Source organism: Chiloscyllium punctatum, chromosome 18 (genome assembly GCF_047496795.1).
Source record: "Chiloscyllium punctatum isolate Juve2018m chromosome 18, sChiPun1.3, whole genome shotgun sequence".
NCBI classification, from domain to species: Eukaryota; Metazoa; Chordata; class Chondrichthyes; order Orectolobiformes; family Hemiscylliidae; genus Chiloscyllium; species Chiloscyllium punctatum.
In genome coordinates, this window is record NC_092756.1 from 61,939,517 (window position 1) to 61,961,890 (window position 22,374).

The following is a 22,374-nucleotide window of genomic DNA, read 5'->3' on the forward strand; positions in this document are numbered from 1 at the left end:
TTTTCTCCAACCTGGTTCTGATCATATGCCATTCTGTTTGAGAGTGTAGTTACCCCCTTCTGATCCTTCCACGAAAAGCATTACCGCATTCGCATTCCTTGCGCAGGCGGCCCGGTTCAAAGACAGGGAAGAAGCTGATGTGCTGGTGTCACAGTGCACCACGGATTCCTCAACTAGTCTGTCTGTCAAATGTATCCCAAAGTCGTCTCTGAAAGACCTCATTTGGAAGGTGTCTGTCGTTATTCAACGTGTGAGAATTGGCACCAGAGGTCCTGAATCATGTTTTGGAGCAGTTCGCACGTTAGTGGCTCATTCAATCAGCAACAGCAATGAAAGAAATTCCACTCTCAGAGGAACCACTGAACCTTTGCTTTCATAGCGTCGCTAGTATTAAGGTGCGCCCCGAGATCTAAGCCAGGTTGGAACGGAAACGGAGGAATCGACAGAGAGGCTACAGAATGACATCGCATCCATTTGGTTTTCATTAAATCACTGACGAGCAGGAAAATGTAAACGGGGAGGGCGAGTGGGGAAGTGAGGCAGTTGCAGCTCTGGAGAAAGTCCTTCGTTGTGATTCACTCAGCAACCAGAGACGTGACGGTGACTCAGGCGTGAGAGCTCTTCACATCGTGAACAAAAAGCAATCAAGGGCAGTTAGCACCTCTTCCGGAGTTGGGGTGGGGTGAGGTAATTACCTTTTGACTTCTGTTACTATGTTCGGAAACTGCCTTTTGGATTGAGGTGAAGAGAAACTGCATTTCTAAAAAGCACCATGGAACTTGTTAAACTTTATTGAGTCGCTTATTCTCATCGATTCCCACACAGGTTTCCAACTCAGTTGGTATCCATGAGGCTCATGTCCAGGTGCAATCTGCAGCAAATTGCACGGTTAGGTAAAAGGCAAGGAAAGTGGCATCTCGAACCGGCCCCGAGGTCAGACCTTCCTCACAATGTAATCTGTCCTTCTCGGATTGTAATGCTGCCTCCGGTTTTAGGGTGGAACATTCTTTGGGAACCTTATTCTGCAAAACAGACACAGTGACTGAAACTATGCTGCACGGTATGATTTGGGACACGGCCTGCTCAGCTTTGTGCATTTCCCCTGTAGTCCGGTGTGTTTCATGTTCCGTGTAAACGTGAAAGTTGTCCTGTTTCGAGCAATGGGTGAAATCATTGAGCAAAGCAAGAATCGAAATTGCAGTAATGTCAAGTAGCTCATGGTAATTTGACCCAATCATAACCGATCATATATTCTCACGCACTCACAGATACATCTGTAGCTGAATCGAGTCTGAGAAGATAGACTCAGTTTACCAGTGATTTTTGTCTGGATTGATGGGCTATCGTTAACTGTTGAGAAATTGATATTGTAGACGGGCACATCCCAGCAGCTGTGCGAGTCGGAGAGGGATCATGGAACCCTTTTCACGTGAGTTTACATCTGTTGTTATGCAGGAACACAATTGGAAGTGCAAGAGAATGGAGTCGTTGGTGGTGTGGCCGAACGGTCTAAGGCGCTGGATTAAGGCTCCAGTCTCGACAGAGGCGTGGGTTCGAATCCCACCGCTGCCATTTCTGCGGAGCAGCTAGTTTAAATGCTGTTTCGATCCCCTGCGGCATTTCTGTTTAAAACAGAAGCAAAATGAGTTTGCTTCCCGGGGAATTGATTGTGGTGTTGGTCAGTGCCGAATTTTCCAAAGTGTCTGTGCTGTCATGCTCGTGTTCGCCTCCCGCGCGGAAAATCGCCAGCGGCTCTACTGTTGCTTTCTGTTCCAGGCAAGTTGAGCTTTTACTGGAACCGAATGGAGACTGCTATTTCATCGTTGTTGCGAAACAGAGTCCTACGGTGACTCGACTCGTCGTTATTTGGTTTTCTGGCCAATGAGAAAATCGTTCCAATGTATTTCGATGTCATATGTTATTGAATTTCTCCCACTTCCTTCATTTCAGTCCTGGAGTCATCGGAAGGGAAAGGTAATCTAATCGAGACTGTGATTGGTGAAATTCACTTTTTATGGCCCATTCTTATTATGTTCTTTTTTTGTCTCTTTGCAGCATTGTCTGGGAAGTGGTGGTGCACTCAGGCTCCAGTATGTTTGAAAGAGTAGTTTGGAATTGCCCTGTTGTTAGTTGTGTGATTACGTTATGGCTCATGCCCCCTGACTGTCTCACATTTAGCATTCATGCTCGCTGTGTCTGAAAATGCATTTGGTTTTCCCGTTTTGTTTGTGTTCCGTGTTAAATGCTTTCTGTTTTGCGATTCGCTCAATACATTACGAATTAACAGGGTTTCTGAGGTAACTTCCAGCTGCAAAAATCCTCAACTGAGAATCTGGGAAATTTTCACGGAGTATGGTCAGTCGGAGCAAAAGTAAGGAAGTCGTTCGTTTCTGCAGTGTTTCACAATGCTACCTTTCCCGTGAGCAGTCGAACAGACGAAAAGATTTTGCCACAGACTGCGACGGTAAGCTCCGCAAAAACGTAATTCTTTAAAGCAGGTGTAAGCGACACAACGTTATTGGGGTACACCGCGTGGAAACAGATACTTCGGTGTATCTCGTCCATGCTCACCACATAGCCAAAATTAAACAAGTCCCATTAAACAACGAGCTAACGGAAACAGAAAGGTGAAAGGTCGAATGGCTTCAACTTTCAGTGCTGGATGCCACTGAGCTGCAGCGGGGCCGACCCAGGCTTGTTTCTGTAGTGTAGTGGTCATCACGTTCGCCTTACACGCGAAAGGTCCCCAGTTCGAAACTGGGCAGAAACTGCTTTGCTCTTCAACTGCAGCCTTTGACATCGACAAGAACGGAGCTTTCTTGCTTGCTTTCCCATGTGCAAACCTGCCTTCGAGTTTGCTCGAATAAATCGTCGCTCGTAGTGCAATGCAATGCCGCTCCGTTTAATTACTGTGCAAAAGCATTGTAAAGTTTTTCTCCAACCTGGTTCTGATCATATGCCATTCTGTTTGAGAGTGTAGTTACCCCCTTCTGATCCTTCCACGAAAAGCATTACCGCATTCGCATTCCTTGCGCAGGCGGCCCGGTTCAAAGACAGGGAAGAAGCTGATGTGCTGGTGTCACAGTGCACCACGGATTCCTCAACTAGTCTGTCTGTCAAATGTATCCCAAAGTCGTCTCTGAAAGACCTCATTTGGAAGGTGTCTGTCGTTATTCAACGTGTGAGAATTGGCACCAGAGGTCCTGAATCATGTTTTGGAGCAGTTCGCACGTTAGTGGCTCATTCAATCAGCAACAGCAATGAAAGAAATTCCACTCTCAGAGGAACCACTGAACCTTTGCTTTCATAGCGTCGCTAGTATTAAGGTGCGCCCCGAGATCTAAGCCAGGTTGGAACGGAAACGGAGGAATCGACAGAGAGGCTACAGAATGACATCGCATCCATTTGGTTTTCATTAAATCACTGACGAGCAGGAAAATGTAAACGGGGAGGGCGAGTGGGGAAGTGAGGCAGTTGCAGCTCTGGAGAAAGTCCTTCGTTGTGATTCACTCAGCAACCAGAGACGTGACGGTGACTCAGGCGTGAGAGCTCTTCACATCGTGAACAAAAAGCAATCAAGGGCAGTTAGCACCTCTTCCGGAGTTGGGGTGGGGTGAGGTAATTACCTTTTGACTTCTGTTACTATGTTCGGAAACTGCCTTTTGGATTGAGGTGAAGAGAAACTGCATTTCTAAAAAGCACCATGGAACTTGTTAAACTTTATTGAGTCGCTTATTCTCATCGATTCCCACACAGGTTTCCAACTCAGTTGGTATCCATGAGGCTCATGTCCAGGTGCAATCTGCAGCAAATTGCACGGTTAGGTAAAAGGCAAGGAAAGTGGCATCTCGAACCGGCCCCGAGGTCAGACCTTCCTCACAATGTAATCTGTCCTTCTCGGATTGTAATGCTGCCTCCGGTTTTAGGGTGGAACATTCTTTGGGAACCTTATTCTGCAAAACAGACACAGTGACTGAAACTATGCTGCACGGTATGATTTGGGACACGGCCTGCTCAGCTTTGTGCATTTCCCCTGTAGTCCGGTGTGTTTCATGTTCCGTGTAAACGTGAAAGTTGTCCTGTTTCGAGCAATGGGTGAAATCATTGAGCAAAGCAAGAATCGAAATTGCAGTAATGTCAAGTAGCTCATGGTAATTTGACCCAATCATAACCGATCATATATTCTCACGCACTCACAGATACATCTGTAGCTGAATCGAGTCTGAGAAGATAGACTCAGTTTACCAGTGATTTTTGTCTGGATTGATGGGCTATCGTTAACTGTTGAGAAATTGATATTGTAGACGGGCACATCCCAGCAGCTGTGCGAGTCGGAGAGGGATCATGGAACCCTTTTCACGTGAGTTTACATCTGTTGTTATGCAGGAACACAATTGGAAGTGCAAGAGAATGGAGTCGTTGGTGGTGTGGCCGAACGGTCTAAGGCGCTGGATTAAGGCTCCAGTCTCGACAGAGGTGTGGGTTCGAATCCCACCGCTGCCATTTCTGCGGAGCAGCTAGTTTAAATGCTGTTTCGATCCCCTGCGGCATTTCTGTTTAAAACAGAAGCAAAATGAGTTTGCTTCCCGGGGAATTGATTGTGGTGTTGGTCAGTGCCGAATTTTCCAAAGTGTCTGTGCTGTCATGCTCGTGTTCGCCTCCCGCGCGGAAAATCGCCAGCGGCTCTACTGTTGCTTTCTGTTCCAGGCAAGTTGAGCTTTTACTGGAACCGAATGGAGACTGCTATTTCATCGTTGTTGCGAAACAGAGTCCTACGGTGACTCGACTCGTCGTTATTTGGTTTTCTGGCCAATGAGAAAATCGTTCCAATGTATTTCGATGTCATATGTTATTGAATTTCTCCCACTTCCTTCATTTCAGTCCTGGAGTCATCGGAAGGGAAAGGTAATCTAATCGAGACTGTGATTGGTGAAATTCACTTTTTATGGCCCATTCTTATTATGTTCTTTTTTTGTCTCTTTGCAGCATTGTCTGGGAAGTGGTGGTGCACTCAGGCTCCAGTATGTTTGAAAGAGTAGTTTGGAATTGCCCTGTTGTTAGTTGTGTGATTACGTTATGGCTCATGCCCCCTGACTGTCTCACATTTAGCATTCATGCTCGCTGTGTCTGAAAATGCATTTGGTTTTCCCGTTTTGTTTGTGTTCCGTGTTAAATGCTTTCTGTTTTGCGATTCGCTCAATACATTACGAATTAACAGGGTTTCTGAGGTAACTTCCAGCTGCAAAAATCCTCAACTGAGAATCTGGGAAATTTTCACGGAGTATGGTCAGTCGGAGCAAAAGTAAGGAAGTCGTTCGTTTCTGCAGTGTTTCACAATGCTACCTTTCCCGTGAGCAGTCGAACAGACGAAAAGATTTTGCCACAGACTGCGACGGTAAGCTCCGCAAAAACGTAATTCTTTAAAGCAGGTGTAAGCGACACAACGTTATTGGGGTACACCGCGTGGAAACAGATACTTCGGTGTATCTCGTCCATGCTCACCACATAGCCAAAATTAAACAAGTCCCATTAAACAACGAGCTAACGGAAACAGAAAGGTGAAAGGTCGAATGGCTTCAACTTTCAGTGCTGGATGCCACTGAGCTGCAGCGGGGCCGACCCAGGCTTGTTTCTGTAGTGTAGTGGTCATCACGTTCGCCTTACACGCGAAAGGTCCCCAGTTCGAAACTGGGCAGAAACTGCTTTGCTCTTCAACTGCAGCCTTTGACATCGACAAGAACGGAGCTTTCTTGCTTGCTTTCCCATGTGCAAACCTGCCTTCGAGTTTGCTCGAATAAATCGTCGCTCGTAGTGCAATGCAATGCCGCTCCGTTTAATTACTGTGCAAAAGCATTGTAAAGTTTTTCTCCAACCTGGTTCTGATCATATGCCATTCTGTTTGAGAGTGTAGTTACCCCCTTCTGATCCTTCCACGAAAAGCATTACCGCATTCGCATTCCTTGCGCAGGCGGCCCGGTTCAAAGACAGGGAAGAAGCTGATGTGCTGGTGTCACAGTGCACCACGGATTCCTCAACTAGTCTGTCTGTCAAATGTATCCCAAAGTCGTCTCTGAAAGACCTCATTTGGAAGGTGTCTGTCGTTATTCAACGTGTGAGAATTGGCACCAGAGGTCCTGAATCATGTTTTGGAGCAGTTCGCACGTTAGTGGCTCATTCAATCAGCAACAGCAATGAAAGAAATTCCACTCTCAGAGGAACCACTGAACCTTTGCTTTCATAGCGTCGCTAGTATTAAGGTGCGCCCCGAGATCTAAGCCAGGTTGGAACGGAAACGGAGGAATCGACAGAGAGGCTACAGAATGACATCGCATCCATTTGGTTTTCATTAAATCACTGACGAGCAGGAAAATGTAAACGGGGAGGGCGAGTGGGGAAGTGAGGCAGTTGCAGCTCTGGAGAAAGTCCTTCGTTGTGATTCACTCAGCAACCAGAGACGTGACGGTGACTCAGGCATGAGAGCTCTTCACATCGTGAACAAAAAGCAATCAAGGGCAGTTAGCACCTCTTCCGGAGTGGGGGTGGGGTGAGGTAATTACCTTTTGACTTCTGTTACTATGTTCGGAAACTGCCTTTTGGATTGAGGTGAAGAGAAACTGCATTTCTAAAAAGCACCATGGAACTTGTTAAACTTTATTGAGTCGCTTTTTCTCATCGATTCCCACACAGGTTTCCAACTCAGTTGGTATCCATGAGGCTCATGTCCAGGTGCAATCTGCAGCAAATTGCACGGTTAGGTAAAAGGCAAGGAAAGTGGCATCTCGAACCGGCCCCGAGGTCAGACCTTCCTCACAATGTAATCTGTCCTTCTCGGATTGTAATGCTACCTCCGGTTTTAGGGTGGAACATTCTTTGGGAACCTTATTCTGCAAAACAGACACAGTGACTGAAACTATGCTGCACGGTATGATTTGGGACACGGCCTGCTCAGCTTTGTGCATTTCCCCTGTAGTCCGGTGTGTTTCATGTTCCGTGTAAACGTGAAAGTTGTCCTGTTTCGAGCAATGGGTGAAATCATTGAGCAAAGCAAGAATCGAAATTGCAGTAATGTCAAGTAGCTCATGGTAATTTGACCCAATCATAACCGATCATATATTCTCACGCACTCACAGATACATCTGTAGCTGAATCGAGTCTGAGAAGATAGACTCAGTTTACCAGTGATTTTTGTCTGGATTGATGGGCTATCGTTAACTGCTGAGAAATTGATATTGTAGACGGGCACATCCCAGCAGCTGTGCGAGTCGGAGAGGGATCATGGAACCCTTTTCACGTGAGTTTACATCTGTTGTTATGCAGGAACACAATTGGAAGTGCAAGAAAATGGAGATGTGGGCGTGTTGGTAGTGTGGCCGAGCGGTCTAAGGCGCTGGATTAAAGCTCCAGCCTCGGCAGAGGCGTGAGTTCGAATCCCACCGCTGCCATTTCTGCGGAGCAGCTAGTTTAAATGCTGTTTCGATCCCCTGCGGCATTTCTGTTTAAAACAGAAGCAAAATGAGTTTGCTTCCCGGGGAATTGATTGTGGTGTTGGAAAGTGCCGAATTTTCCAAAGTGTCTGTGCTGTCATGATCGTGTTCGCCTCCCGCGTGGAAAATCGCCAGCGGCTCTCCTGTTGCTTTCTGTTCCAGGCAAGTTGAGCTTTTACTGGAACCGAATGGAGACTGCTATTTCATCGTTGTTGCGAAACAGAGTCCTACGGTGACTCGACTCGTCGTTATTTGGTTTTCTGGCCAATGAGAAAATCGTTCCAATGTATTTCGATGTCATATGTTATTGAATTTCTCCCACTTCCTTCATTTCAGTCCTGGAGTCATCGGAAGGGAAAGGTAATCTAATCGAGACTGTGATTGGTGAAATTCACTTTTTATGGCCCATTCTTATTATGTTCTTTTTTTGTCTCTTTGCAGCATTGTCTGGGAAGTGGTGGTGCACTCAGGCTCCAGTATGTTTGAAAGAGTAGTTTGGAATTGCCCTGTTGTTAGTTGTGTGATTACGTTATGGCTCATGCCCCCTGACTGTCTCACATTTAGCATTCATGCTCGCTGTGTCTGAAAATGCATTTGGTTTTCCCGTTTTGTTTGTGTTCCGTGTTAAATGCTTTCTGTTTTGCGATTCGCTCAATACATTACGAATTAACAGGGTTTCTGAGGTAACTTCCAGCTGCAAAAATCCTCAACTGAGAATCTGGGAAATTTTCACGGAGTATGGTCAGTCGGAGCAAAAGTAAGGAAGTCGTTCGTTTCTGCAGTGTTTCACAATGCTACCTTTCCCGTGAGCAGTCGAACAGACGAAAAGATTTTGCCACAGACTGCGACGGTAAGCTCCGCAAAAACGTAATTCTTTAAAGCAGGTGTAAGCGACACAACGTTATTGGGGTACACCGCGTGGAAACAGATACTTCGGTGTATCTCGTCCATGCTCACCACATAGCCAAAATTAAACAAGTCCCATTAAACAACGAGCTAACGGAAACAGAAAGGTGAAAGGTCGAATGGCTTCAACTTTCAGTGCTGGATGCCACTGAGCTGCAGCGGGGCCGACCGAGGCTTGTTTCTGTAGTGTAGTGTAGTGGTCATCACGTTCGCCTTACACGCGAAAGGTCCCCAGTTCGAAACTGGGCAGAAACTGCTTTGCTCTTCAACTGCAGCCTTTGACATCGACAAGAACGGAGCTTTCTTGCTTGCTTTCCCATGTGCAAACCTGCCTTCGAGTTTGCTCGAATAAATCGTCGCTCGTAGTGCAATGCAATGCCGCTCCGTTTAATTACTGTGCAAAAGCATTGTAAAGTTTTTCTCCAACCTGGTTCTGATCATATGCCATTCTGTTTGAGAGTGTAGTTACCCCCTTCTGATCCTTCCACGAAAAGCATTACCGCATTCGCATTCCTTGCGCAGGCGGCCCGGTTCAAAGACAGGGAAGAAGCTGATGTGCTGGTGTCACAGTGCACCACGGATTCCTCAACTAGTCTGTCTGTCAAATGTATCCCAAAGTCGTCTCTGAAAGACCTCATTTGGAAGGTGTCTGTCGTTATTCAACGTGTGAGAATTGGCACCAGAGGTCCTGAATCATGTTTTGGAGCAGTTCGCACGTTAGTGGCTCATTCAATCAGCAACAGCAATGAAAGAAATTCCACTCTCAGAGGAACCACTGAACCTTTGCTTTCATAGCGTCGCTAGTATTAAGGTGCGCCCCGAGATCTAAGCCAGGTTGGAACGGAAACGGAGGAATCGACAGAGAGGCTACAGAATGACATCGCATCCATTTGGTTTTCATTAAATCACTGACGAGCAGGAAAATGTAAACGGGGAGGGCGAGTGGGGAAGTGAGGCAGTTGCAGCTCTGGAGAAAGTCCTTCGTTGTGATTCACTCAGCAACCAGAGACGTGACGGTGACTCAGGCGTGAGAGCTCTTCACATCGTGAACAAAAAGCAATCAAGGGCAGTTAGCACCTCTTCCGGAGTTGGGGTGGGGTGAGGTAATTACCTTTTGACTTCTGTTACTATGTTCGGAAACTGCCTTTTGGATTGAGGTGAAGAGAAACTGCATTTCTAAAAAGCACCATGGAACTTGTTAAACTTTATTGAGTCGCTTATTCTCATCGATTCCCACACAGGTTTCCAACTCAGTTGGTATCCATGAGGCTCATGTCCAGGTGCAATCTGCAGCAAATTGCACGGTTAGGTAAAAGGCAAGGAAAGTGGCATCTCGAACCGGCCCCGAGGTCAGACCTTCCTCACAATGTAATCTGTCCTTCTCGGATTGTAATGCTGCCTCCGGTTTTAGGGTGGAACATTCTTTGGGAACCTTATTCTGCAAAACAGACACAGTGACTGAAACTATGCTGCACGGTATGATTTGGGACACGGCCTGCTCAGCTTTGTGCATTTCCCCTGTAGTCCGGTGTGTTTCATGTTCCGTGTAAACGTGAAAGTTGTCCTGTTTCGAGCAATGGGTGAAATCATTGAGCAAAGCAAGAATCGAAATTGCAGTAATGTCAAGTAGCTCATGGTAATTTGACCCAATCATAACCGATCATATATTCTCACGCACTCACAGATACATCTGTAGCTGAATCGAGTCTGAGAAGATAGACTCAGTTTACCAGTGATTTTTGTCTGGATTGATGGGCTATCGTTAACTGTTGAGAAATTGATATTGTAGACGGGCACATCCCAGCAGCTGTGCGAGTCGGAGAGGGATCATGGAACCCTTTTCACGTGAGTTTACATCTGTTGTTATGCAGGAACACAATTGGAAGTGCAAGAGAATGGAGTCGTTGGTGGTGTGGCCGAACGGTCTAAGGCGCTGGATTAAGGCTCCAGTCTCGACAGAGGCGTGGGTTCGAATCCCACCGCTGCCATTTCTGCGGAGCAGCTAGTTTAAATGCTGTTTCGATCCCCTGCGGCATTTCTGTTTAAAACAGAAGCAAAATGAGTTTGCTTCCCGGGGAATTGATTGTGGTGTTGGTCAGTGCCGAATTTTCCAAAGTGTCTGTGCTGTCATGCTCGTGTTCGCCTCCCGCGCGGAAAATCGCCAGCGGCTCTACTGTTGCTTTCTGTTCCAGGCAAGTTGAGCTTTTACTGGAACCGAATGGAGACTGCTATTTCATCGTTGTTGCGAAACAGAGTCCTACGGTGACTCGACTCGTCGTTATTTGGTTTTCTGGCCAATGAGAAAATCGTTCCAATGTATTTCGATGTCATATGTTATTGAATTTCTCCCACTTCCTTCATTTCAGTCCTGGAGTCATCGGAAGGGAAAGGTAATCTAATCGAGACTGTGATTGGTGAAATTCACTTTTTATGGCCCATTCTTATTATGTTCTTTTTTTGTCTCTTTGCAGCATTGTCTGGGAAGTGGTGGTGCACTCAGGCTCCAGTATGTTTGAAAGAGTAGTTTGGAATTGCCCTGTTGTTAGTTGTGTGATTACGTTATGGCTCATGCCCCCTGACTGTCTCACATTTAGCATTCATGCTCGCTGTGTCTGAAAATGCATTTGGTTTTCCCGTTTTGTTTGTGTTCCGTGTTAAATGCTTTCTGTTTTGCGATTCGCTCAATACATTACGAATTAACAGGGTTTCTGAGGTAACTTCCAGCTGCAAAAATCCTCAACTGAGAATCTGGGAAATTTTCACGGAGTATGGTCAGTCGGAGCAAAAGTAAGGAAGTCGTTCGTTTCTGCAGTGTTTCACAATGCTACCTTTCCCGTGAGCAGTCGAACAGACGAAAAGATTTTGCCACAGACTGCGACGGTAAGCTCCGCAAAAACGTAATTCTTTAAAGCAGGTGTAAGCGACACAACGTTATTGGGGTACACCGCGTGGAAACAGATACTTCGGTGTATCTCGTCCATGCTCACCACATAGCCAAAATTAAACAAGTCCCATTAAACAACGAGCTAACGGAAACAGAAAGGTGAAAGGTCGAATGGCTTCAACTTTCAGTGCTGGATGCCACTGAGCTGCAGCGGGGCCGACCCAGGCTTGTTTCTGTAGTGTAGTGGTCATCACGTTCGCCTTACACGCGAAAGGTCCCCAGTTCGAAACTGGGCAGAAACTGCTTTGCTCTTCAACTGCAGCCTTTGACATCGACAAGAACGGAGCTTTCTTGCTTGCTTTCCCATGTGCAAACCTGCCTTCGAGTTTGCTCGAATAAATCGTCGCTCGTAGTGCAATGCAATGCCGCTCCGTTTAATTACTGTGCAAAAGCATTGTAAAGTTTTTCTCCAACCTGGTTCTGATCATATGCCATTCTGTTTGAGAGTGTAGTTACCCCCTTCTGATCCTTCCACGAAAAGCATTACCGCATTCGCATTCCTTGCGCAGGCGGCCCGGTTCAAAGACAGGGAAGAAGCTGATGTGCTGGTGTCACAGTGCACCACGGATTCCTCAACTAGTCTGTCTGTCAAATGTATCCCAAAGTCGTCTCTGAAAGACCTCATTTGGAAGGTGTCTGTCGTTATTCAACGTGTGAGAATTGGCACCAGAGGTCCTGAATCATGTTTTGGAGCAGTTCGCACGTTAGTGGCTCATTCAATCAGCAACAGCAATGAAAGAAATTCCACTCTCAGAGGAACCACTGAACCTTTGCTTTCATAGCGTCGCTAGTATTAAGGTGCGCCCCGAGATCTAAGCCAGGTTGGAACGGAAACGGAGGAATCGACAGAGAGGCTACAGAATGACATCGCATCCATTTGGTTTTCATTAAATCACTGACGAGCAGGAAAATGTAAACGGGGAGGGCGAGTGGGGAAGTGAGGCAGTTGCAGCTCTGGAGAAAGTCCTTCGTTGTGATTCACTCAGCAACCAGAGACGTGACGGTGACTCAGGCATGAGAGCTCTTCACATCGTGAACAAAAAGCAATCAAGGGCAGTTAGCACCTCTTCCGGAGTGGGGGTGGGGTGAGGTAATTACCTTTTGACTTCTGTTACTATGTTCGGAAACTGCCTTTTGGATTGAGGTGAAGAGAAACTGCATTTCTAAAAAGCACCATGGAACTTGTTAAACTTTATTGAGTCGCTTTTTCTCATCGATTCCCACACAGGTTTCCAACTCAGTTGGTATCCATGAGGCTCATGTCCAGGTGCAATCTGCAGCAAATTGCACGGTTAGGTAAAAGGCAAGGAAAGTGGCATCTCGAACCGGCCCCGAGGTCAGACCTTCCTCACAATGTAATCTGTCCTTCTCGGATTGTAATGCTACCTCCGGTTTTAGGGTGGAACATTCTTTGGGAACCTTATTCTGCAAAACAGACACAGTGACTGAAACTATGCTGCACGGTATGATTTGGGACACGGCCTGCTCAGCTTTGTGCATTTCCCCTGTAGTCCGGTGTGTTTCATGTTCCGTGTAAACGTGAAAGTTGTCCTGTTTCGAGCAATGGGTGAAATCATTGAGCAAAGCAAGAATCGAAATTGCAGTAATGTCAAGTAGCTCATGGTAATTTGACCCAATCATAACCGATCATATATTCTCACGCACTCACAGATACATCTGTAGCTGAATCGAGTCTGAGAAGATAGACTCAGTTTACCAGTGATTTTTGTCTGGATTGATGGGCTATCGTTAACTGCTGAGAAATTGATATTGTAGACGGGCACATCCCAGCAGCTGTGCGAGTCGGAGAGGGATCATGGAACCCTTTTCACGTGAGTTTACATCTGTTGTTATGCAGGAACACAATTGGAAGTGCAAGAAAATGGAGATGTGGGCGTGTTGGTAGTGTGGCCGAGCGGTCTAAGGCGCTGGATTAAAGCTCCAGCCTCGGCAGAGGCGTGAGTTCGAATCCCACCGCTGCCATTTCTGCGGAGCAGCTAGTTTAAATGCTGTTTCGATCCCCTGCGGCATTTCTGTTTAAAACAGAAGCAAAATGAGTTTGCTTCCCGGGGAATTGATTGTGGTGTTGGAAAGTGCCGAATTTTCCAAAGTGTCTGTGCTGTCATGATCGTGTTCGCCTCCCGCGTGGAAAATCGCCAGCGGCTCTCCTGTTGCTTTCTGTTCCAGGCAAGTTGAGCTTTTACTGGAACCGAATGGAGACTGCTATTTCATCGTTGTTGCGAAACAGAGTCCTACGGTGACTCGACTCGTCGTTATTTGGTTTTCTGGCCAATGAGAAAATCGTTCCAATGTATTTCGATGTCATATGTTATTGAATTTCTCCCACTTCCTTCATTTCAGTCCTGGAGTCATCGGAAGGGAAAGGTAATCTAATCGAGACTGTGATTGGTGAAATTCACTTTTTATGGCCCATTCTTATTATGTTCTTTTTTTGTCTCTTTGCAGCATTGTCTGGGAAGTGGTGGTGCACTCAGGCTCCAGTATGTTTGAAAGAGTAGTTTGGAATTGCCCTGTTGTTAGTTGTGTGATTACGTTATGGCTCATGCCCCCTGACTGTCTCACATTTAGCATTCATGCTCGCTGTGTCTGAAAATGCATTTGGTTTTCCCGTTTTGTTTGTGTTCCGTGTTAAATGCTTTCTGTTTTGCGATTCGCTCAATACATTACGAATTAACAGGGTTTCTGAGGTAACTTCCAGCTGCAAAAATCCTCAACTGAGAATCTGGGAAATTTTCACGGAGTATGGTCAGTCGGAGCAAAAGTAAGGAAGTCGTTCGTTTCTGCAGTGTTTCACAATGCTACCTTTCCCGTGAGCAGTCGAACAGACGAAAAGATTTTGCCACAGACTGCGACGGTAAGCTCCGCAAAAACGTAATTCTTTAAAGCAGGTGTAAGCGACACAACGTTATTGGGGTACACCGCGTGGAAACAGATACTTCGGTGTATCTCGTCCATGCTCACCACATAGCCAAAATTAAACAAGTCCCATTAAACAACGAGCTAACGGAAACAGAAAGGTGAAAGGTCGAATGGCTTCAACTTTCAGTGCTGGATGCCACTGAGCTGCAGCGGGGCCGACCGAGGCTTGTTTCTGTAGTGTAGTGTAGTGGTCATCACGTTCGCCTTACACGCGAAAGGTCCCCAGTTCGAAACTGGGCAGAAACTGCTTTGCTCTTCAACTGCAGCCTTTGACATCGACAAGAACGGAGCTTTCTTGCTTGCTTTCCCATGTGCAAACCTGCCTTCGAGTTTGCTCGAATAAATCGTCGCTCGTAGTGCAATGCAATGCCGCTCCGTTTAATTACTGTGCAAAAGCATTGTAAAGTTTTTCTCCAACCTGGTTCTGATCATATGCCATTCTGTTTGAGAGTGTAGTTACCCCCTTCTGATCCTTCCACGAAAAGCATTACCGCATTCGCATTCCTTGCGCAGGCGGCCCGGTTCAAAGACAGGGAAGAAGCTGATGTGCTGGTGTCACAGTGCACCACGGATTCCTCAACTAGTCTGTCTGTCAAATGTATCCCAAAGTCGTCTCTGAAAGACCTCATTTGGAAGGTGTCTGTCGTTATTCAACGTGTGAGAATTGGCACCAGAGGTCCTGAATCATGTTTTGGAGCAGTTCGCACGTTAGTGGCTCATTCAATCAGCAACAGCAATGAAAGAAATTCCACTCTCAGAGGAACCACTGAACCTTTGCTTTCATAGCGTCGCTAGTATTAAGGTGCGCCCCGAGATCTAAGCCAGGTTGGAACGGAAACGGAGGAATCGACAGAGAGGCTACAGAATGACATCGCATCCATTTGGTTTTCATTAAATCACTGACGAGCAGGAAAATGTAAACGGGGAGGGCGAGTGGGGAAGTGAGGCAGTTGCAGCTCTGGAGAAAGTCCTTCGTTGTGATTCACTCAGCAACCAGAGACGTGACGGTGACTCAGGCGTGAGAGCTCTTCACATCGTGAACAAAAAGCAATCAAGGGCAGTTAGCACCTCTTCCGGAGTTGGGGTGGGGTGAGGTAATTACCTTTTGACTTCTGTTACTATGTTCGGAAACTGCCTTTTGGATTGAGGTGAAGAGAAACTGCATTTCTAAAAAGCACCATGGAACTTGTTAAACTTTATTGAGTCGCTTTTTCTCATCGATTCCCACACAGGTTTCCAACTCAGTTGGTATCCATGAGGCTCATGTCCAGGTGCAATCTGCAGCAAATTGCACGGTTAGGTAAAAGGCAAGGAAAGTGGCATCTCGAACCGGCCCCGAGGTCAGACCTTCCTCACAATGTAATCTGTCCTTCTCGGATTGTAATGCTACCTCCGGTTTTAGGGTGGAACATTCTTTGGGAACCTTATTCTGCAAAACAGACACAGTGACTGAAACTATGCTGCACGGTATGATTTGGGACACGGCCTGCTCAGCTTTGTGCATTTCCCCTGTAGTCCGGTGTGTTTCATGTTCCGTGTAAACGTGAAAGTTGTCCTGTTTCGAGCAATGGGTGAAATCATTGAGCAAAGCAAGAATCGAAATTGCAGTAATGTCAAGTAGCTCATGGTAATTTGACCCAATCATAACCGATCATATATTCTCACGCACTCACAGATACATCTGTAGCTGAATCGAGTCTGAGAAGATAGACTCAGTTTACCAGTGATTTTTGTCTGGATTGATGGGCTATCGTTAACTGCTGAGAAATTGATATTGTAGACGGGCACATCCCAGCAGCTGTGCGAGTCGGAGAGGGATCATGGAACCCTTTTCACGTGAGTTTACATCTGTTGTTATGCAGGAACACAATTGGAAGTGCAAGAGAATGGAGTCGTTGGTGGTGTGGCCGAACGGTCTAAGGCGCTGGATTAAGGCTCCAGTCTCGACAGAGGTGTGGGTTCGAATCCCACCGCTGCTATTTCTGCGGAGCAGCTAGTTTAAATGCTGTTTCGATCCCCTGCGGCATTTCTGTTTAAAACAGAAGCAAAATGAGTTTGCTTCCCGGGGAATTGATTGTGGTGTTGGTCAGTGCCGAATTTTCCAAAGTGTCTGTGCTGTCATGCTCGTGTTCGCCTCCCGCGCGGAAAATCGCCAGCGGCTCTACTGTTGCTTTCTGTTCCAGGCAAGTTGAGCTTTTACTGGAACCGAATGGAGACTGCTATTTCATCGTTGTTGCGAAACAGAGTCCTACGGTGACTCGACTCGTCGTTATTTGGTTTTCTGGCCAATGAGAAAATCGTTCCAATGTATTTCGATGTCATATGTTATTGAATTTCTCCCACTTCCTTCATTTCAGTCCTGGAGTCATCGGAAGGGAAAGGTAATCTAATCGAGACTGTGATTGGTGAAATTCACTTTTTATGGCCCATTCTTATTATGTTCTTTTTTTGTCTCTTTGCAGCATTGTCTGGGAAGTGGTGGTGCACTCAGGCTCCAGTATGTTTGAAAGAGTAGTTTGGAATTGCCCTGTTGTTAGTTGTGTGATTACGTTATGGCTCATGCCCCCTGACTGTCTCACATTTAGCATTCATGCTCGCTGTGTCTGAAAATGCATTTGGTTTTCCCGTTTTGTTTGTGTTCCGTGTTAAATGCTTTCTGTTTTGCGATTCGCTCAATACATTACGAATTAACAGGGTTTCTGAGGTAACTTCCAGCTGCAAAAATCCTCAACTGAGAATCTGGGAAATTTTCACGGAGTATGGTCAGTCGGAGCAAAAGTAAGGAAGTCGTTCGTTTCTGCAGTGTTTCACAATGCTACCTTTCCCGTGAGCAGTCGAACAGACGAAAAGATTTTGCCACAGACTGCGACGGTAAGCTCCGCAAAAACGTAATTCTTTAAAGCAGGTGTAAGCGACACAACGTTATTGGGGTACACCGCGTGGAAACAGATACTTCGGTGTATCTCGTCCATGCTCACCACAAAGCCAAAATTAAACAAGTCCCATTAAACAACGAGCTAACGGAAACAGAAAGGTGAAAGGTCGAATGGCTTCAACTTTCAGTGCTGGATGCCACTGAGCTGCAGCGGGGCCGACCGAGGCTTGTTTCTGTAGTGTAGTGGTCATCACGTTCGCCTTACACGCGAAAGGTCCCCAGTTCGAAACTGGGCAGAACCTGCTTTGCTCTTCAACTGCTGCCTTTGACATCGACAAGAACGGAGCTTTCTTGCTTGCTTTCCCATTTGCAAACCTGCCTTCGAGTCTGCTCGAATAAATCGTCGCTCGTAGTGCAATTCAATGCCGCTCCGTTTAATTACTGTGCAAAAGCATTGTAAAGTTTTTCTCCAACCTGGTTCTGATCATATGCCATTCTGTTTGAGAGTGTCGTTACCCCCTTCTGATCCTTCCACGAAAAGCATTACCGCATTCGCATTCCTTGCGCAGGCGGCCCGGTTCAAAGACAGGGAAGAAGCTGATGTGCTGGTGTCACAGTGCACCACGGATTCCTCAACTAGTCTGTCTGTCAAATGTATCCCAAAGTCGTCTCTGAAAGACCTCATTTGGAAGGTGTCTGTCGTTATTCAACGTGTGAGAATTGGCACCAGAGGTCCTGAATCATGTTTTGGAGCAGTTCGCACGTTAGTGGCTCATTCAATCAGCAACAGCAATGAAAGAAATTCCACTCTCAGAGGAACCACTGAACCTTTGCTTTCATAGCGTCGCTAGTATTAAGGTGCGCCCCGAGATCTAAGCCAGGTTGGAACAGAAACGGAGGAATCGACAGAGAGGCTACAGAATGACATCGCATCCATTTGGTTTTCATTAAATCACTGACGAGCAGGAAAATGTAAACGGGGAGGGCGAGTGGGGAAGTGAGGCAATTGCAGCTCTGGAGAAAGTCCGTCGTTGTGATTCACTCAGCAACCAGAGACGTGACGGTGACTCAGGCGTGAGAGCTCTTCACATCGTGAACAAAAAGCAATCAAGGGCAGTTAGCACCTCTTCCGGAGTGGGGGTGGGGTGAGGTAATTACCTTTTGACTTCTGTTACTATGTTCGGAAACTGCCTTTTGGATTGAGGTGAAGAGAAACTGCATTTCTAAAAAGCACCATGGAACTTGTGAAACTTTATTGAGTCGCTTTTTCTCATCGATTCCCACACAGGTTTCCAACTCAGTTGGTATCCATGAGGCTCATGTCCAGGTGCAATCTGCAGCAAATTGCACGGTTAGGTAAAAGGCAAGGAAAGTGGCATCTCGAACCGGCCCCGAGGTCAGACCTTCCTCACAATGTAATCTGTCCTTCTCGGATTGTAATGCTACCTCCGGTTTTAGGGTGGAACATTCTTTGGGAACCTTATTCTGCAAAACAGACACAGTGACTGAAACTATGCTGCACGGTATGATTTGGGACACGGCCTGCTCAGCTTTGTGCATTTCCCCTGTAGTCCGGTGTGTTTCATGTTCCGTGTAAACGTGAAAGTTGTCCTGTTTCGAGCAATGGGTGAAATCATTGAGCAAAGCAAGAATCGAAATTGCAGTAATGTCAAGTAGCTCATGGTAATTTGACCCAATCATAACCGATCATATATTCTCACGCACTCACAGATATATCTGTAGCTGAATCGAGTCTGAGAAGATAGACTCAGTTTACCAGTGATTTTTGTCTGGATTGATGGGCTATCGTTAACTGCTGAGAAATTGATATTGTAGACGGGCACATCCCAGCAGCTGTGCGAGTCGGAGAGGGATCATGGAACCCTTTTCACGTGAGTTTACATCTGTTGTTATGCAGGAACACAATTGGAAGTGCAAGAAAATGGAGATGAGGGCGTGTTGGTAGTGTGGCCGAGCGGTCTAAGGCGCTGGATTAAAGCTCCAGCCTCGGCAGAGGCGTGAGTTCGAATCCCACCGCTGCCATTTCTGCGGAGCAGCTAGTTTAAATGCTGTTTCGATCCCCTGCGGCATTTCTGTTTAAAACAGAATGAGTTTGCTTCCCGGGGAATTGATTGTGGTGTTGGAAAGTGCCGAATTTTCCAAAGTGTCTGTGCTGTCATGATCGTGTTCGCCTCCCGCGTGGAAAATCGCCAGCGGCTCTCCTGTTCCAGGCAAGTTGAGCTTTTACTGGAACCGAATGGAGACTGCTATTTCATCGTTGTTGCGAAACAGAGTCCTACGGTGACTCGACTCGTCGTTATTTGGTTTTCTGGCCAATGAGAAAATCGTTCCAATGTATTTCGATGTCATATGTTATTGAATTTCTCCCACTTCCTTCATTTCAGTCCTGGAGTCATCGGAAGGGAAAGGTAATCTAATCGAGACTGTGATTGGTGAAATTCACTTTTTATGGCCCATTCTTATTATGTTCTTTTTTTGTCTCTTTGCAGCATTGTCTGGGAAGTGGTGGTGCACTCAGGCTCCAGTATGTTTGAAAGAGTAGTTTGGAATTGCCCTGTTGTTAGTTGTGTGATTACGTTATGGCTCATGCCCCCTGACTGTCTCACATTTAGCATTCATGCTCGCTGTGTCTGAAAATGCATTTGGTTTTCCCGTTTTGTTTGTGTTCCGTGTTAAATGCTTTCTGTTTTGCGATTCGCTCAATACATTACGAATTAACAGGGTTTCTGAGGTAACTTCCAGCTGCAAAAATCCTCAACTGAGAATCTGGGAAATTTTCACGGAGTATGGTCAGTCGGAGCAAAAGTAAGGAAGTCGTTCGTTTCTGCAGTGTTTCACAATGCTACCTTTCCCGTGAGCAGTCGAACAGACGAAAAGATTTTGCCACAGACTGCGACGGTAAGCTCCGCAAAAACGTAATTCTTTAAAGCAGGTGTAAGCGACACAACGTTATTGGGGTACACCGCGTGGAAACAGATACTTCGGTGTATCTCGTCCATGCTCACCACATAGCCAAAATTAAACAAGTCCCATTAAACAACGAGCTAACGGAAACAGAAAGGTGAAAGGTCGAATGGCTTCAACTTTCAGTGCTGGATGCCACTGAGCTGCAGCGGGGCCGACCGAGGCTTGTTTCTGTAGTGTAGTGGTCATCACGTTCGCCTTACACGCGAAAGGTCCCCAGTTCGAAACTGGGCAGAAACTGCTTTGCTCTTCAACTGCAGCCTTTGACATCGACAAGAACGGAGCTTTCTTGCTTGCTTTCCCACGTGCAAACCTGCCTTCGAGTTTGCTCGAATAAATCGTCGCTCGTAGTGCAATGCAATGCCGCTCCGTTTAATTACTGTGCAAAAGCATTGTAAAGTTTTTCTCCAACCTGGTTCTGATCATATGCCATTCTGTTTGAGAGTGTAGTTACCCCCTTCTGATCCTTCCACGAAAAGCATTACCGCATTCGCATTCCTTGCGCAGGCGGCCCGGTTCAAAGACAGGGAAGAAGCTGATGTGCTGGTGTCACAGTGCACCACGGATTCCTCAACTAGTCTGTCTGTCAAATGTATCCCAAAGTCGTCTCTGAAAGACCTCATTTGGAAGGTGTCTGTCGTTATTCAACGTGTGAGAATTGGCACCAGAGGTCCTGAATCATGTTTTGGAGCAGTTCGCACGTTAGTGGCTCATTCAATCAGCAACAGCAATGAAAGAAATTCCACTCTCAGAGGAACCACTGAACCTTTGCTTTCATAGCGTCGCTAGTATTAAGGTGCGCCCCGAGATCTAAGCCAGGTTGGAACGGAAACGGAGGAATCGACAGAGAGGCTACAGAATGACATCGCATCCATTTGGTTTTCATTAAATCACTGACGAGCAGGAAAATGTAAACGGGGAGGGCGAGTGGGGAAGTGAGGCAGTTGCAGCTCTGGAGAAAGTCCGTCGTTGTGATTCACTCAGCAACCAGAGACGTGACGGTGACTCAGGCGTGAGAGCTCTTCACATCGTGAACAAAAAGCAATCAAGGGCAGTTAGCACCTCTTCCGGAGTGGGGGTGGGGTGAGGTAATTACCTTTTGACTTCTGTTACTATGTTCGGAAACTGCCTTTTGGATTGAGGTGAAGAGAAACTGCATTTCTAAAAAGCACCATGGAACTTGTGAAACTTTATTGAGTCGCTTTTTCTCATCGATTCCCACACAGGTTTCCAACTCAGTTGGTATCCATGAGGCTCATGTCCAGGTGCAATCTGCAGCAAATTGCACGGTTAGGTAAAAGGCAAGGAAAGTGGCATCTCGAACCGGCTCCGAGGTCAGACCTTCCTCACAATGTAATCTGTCCTTCTCGGATTGTAATGCTACCTCCGGTTTTAGGGTGGAACATTCTTTGGGAACCTTATTCTGCAAAACAGACACAGTGACTGAAACTATGCTGCACGGTATGATTTGGGACACGGCCTGCTCAGCTTTGTGCATTTCCCCTGTAGTCCGGTGTGTTTCATGTTCCGTGTAAACGTGAAAGTTGTCCTGTTTCGAGCAATGGGTGAAATCATTGAGCAAAGCAAGAATCGAAATTGCAGTAATGTCAAGTAGCTCATGGTAATTTGACCCAATCATAACCGATCATATATTCTCACGCACTCACAGATATATCTGTAGCTGAATCGAGTCTGAGAAGATAGACTCAGTTTACCAGTGATTTTTGTCTGGATTGATGGGCTATCGTTAACTGCTGAGAAATTGATATTGTAGACGGGCACATCCCAGCAGCTGTGCGAGTCGGAGAGGGATCATGGAACCCTTTTCACGTGAGTTTACATCTGTTGTTATGCAGGAACACAATTGGAAGTGCAAGAGAATGGAGTCGTTGGTGGTGTGGCCGAACGGTCTAAGGCGCTGGATTAAGGCTCCAGTCTCGACAGAGGTGTGGGTTCGAATCCCACCGCTGCCATTTCTGCGGAGCAGCTTGTTTAAATGCTGTTTCGATCCCCTGCGGCATTTCTGTTTAAAACAGAAGCAAAATGAGTTTGCTTCCCGGGGAATTGATTGTGGTGTTGGTCAGTGCCGAATTTTCCAAAGTGTCTGTGCTGTCATGCTCGTGTTCGCCTCCCGCGCGGAAAATCGCCAGCGGCTCTACTGTTGCTTTCTGTTCCAGGCAAGTTGAGCTTTTACTGGAACCGAATGGAGACTGCTATTTCATCGTTGTTGCGAAACAGAG

The 22,374-nt window shown here is 46.5% G+C and overlaps 11 non-coding genes across 11 annotated transcripts; all 11 read left to right on the forward strand.

Annotated features, from left to right (window-relative positions):
- Positions 1–1,490: 1,490 nt before the first annotated feature.
- On the forward strand, positions 1,491–1,572 carry trnal-aag (transfer RNA leucine (anticodon AAG)). Its single transcript has one exon. It is a non-coding gene; the product is annotated as a tRNA-Leu (tRNA).
- Positions 1,573–2,697: 1,125 nt separating this feature from the next.
- trnav-uac (transfer RNA valine (anticodon UAC)) lies at positions 2,698–2,770 on the forward strand. Its single transcript has one exon. It is a non-coding gene; the product is annotated as a tRNA-Val (tRNA).
- A 1,651-nt stretch (positions 2,771–4,421) lies between these two features.
- On the forward strand, positions 4,422–4,503 carry trnal-aag (transfer RNA leucine (anticodon AAG)). The gene has a single exon. It is a non-coding gene; the product is annotated as a tRNA-Leu (tRNA).
- Positions 4,504–5,628: 1,125 nt separating this feature from the next.
- trnav-uac (transfer RNA valine (anticodon UAC)) lies at positions 5,629–5,701 on the forward strand. The gene has a single exon. It is a non-coding gene; the product is annotated as a tRNA-Val (tRNA).
- Positions 5,702–7,360: 1,659 nt separating this feature from the next.
- On the forward strand, positions 7,361–7,442 carry trnaf-aaa (transfer RNA phenylalanine (anticodon AAA)). The gene has a single exon. It is a non-coding gene; the product is annotated as a tRNA-Phe (tRNA).
- A 2,854-nt stretch (positions 7,443–10,296) lies between these two features.
- trnal-aag (transfer RNA leucine (anticodon AAG)) lies at positions 10,297–10,378 on the forward strand. The gene has a single exon. It is a non-coding gene; the product is annotated as a tRNA-Leu (tRNA).
- Positions 10,379–11,503: 1,125 nt separating this feature from the next.
- trnav-uac (transfer RNA valine (anticodon UAC)) lies at positions 11,504–11,576 on the forward strand. Its single transcript has one exon. It is a non-coding gene; the product is annotated as a tRNA-Val (tRNA).
- A 1,659-nt stretch (positions 11,577–13,235) lies between these two features.
- On the forward strand, positions 13,236–13,317 carry trnaf-aaa (transfer RNA phenylalanine (anticodon AAA)). The gene has a single exon. It is a non-coding gene; the product is annotated as a tRNA-Phe (tRNA).
- A 5,793-nt stretch (positions 13,318–19,110) lies between these two features.
- On the forward strand, positions 19,111–19,192 carry trnaf-aaa (transfer RNA phenylalanine (anticodon AAA)). The gene has a single exon. It is a non-coding gene; the product is annotated as a tRNA-Phe (tRNA).
- A 1,109-nt stretch (positions 19,193–20,301) lies between these two features.
- On the forward strand, positions 20,302–20,374 carry trnav-uac (transfer RNA valine (anticodon UAC)). The gene has a single exon. It is a non-coding gene; the product is annotated as a tRNA-Val (tRNA).
- A 1,651-nt stretch (positions 20,375–22,025) lies between these two features.
- On the forward strand, positions 22,026–22,107 carry trnal-aag (transfer RNA leucine (anticodon AAG)). The gene has a single exon. It is a non-coding gene; the product is annotated as a tRNA-Leu (tRNA).
- Positions 22,108–22,374: the final 267 nt, after the last annotated feature.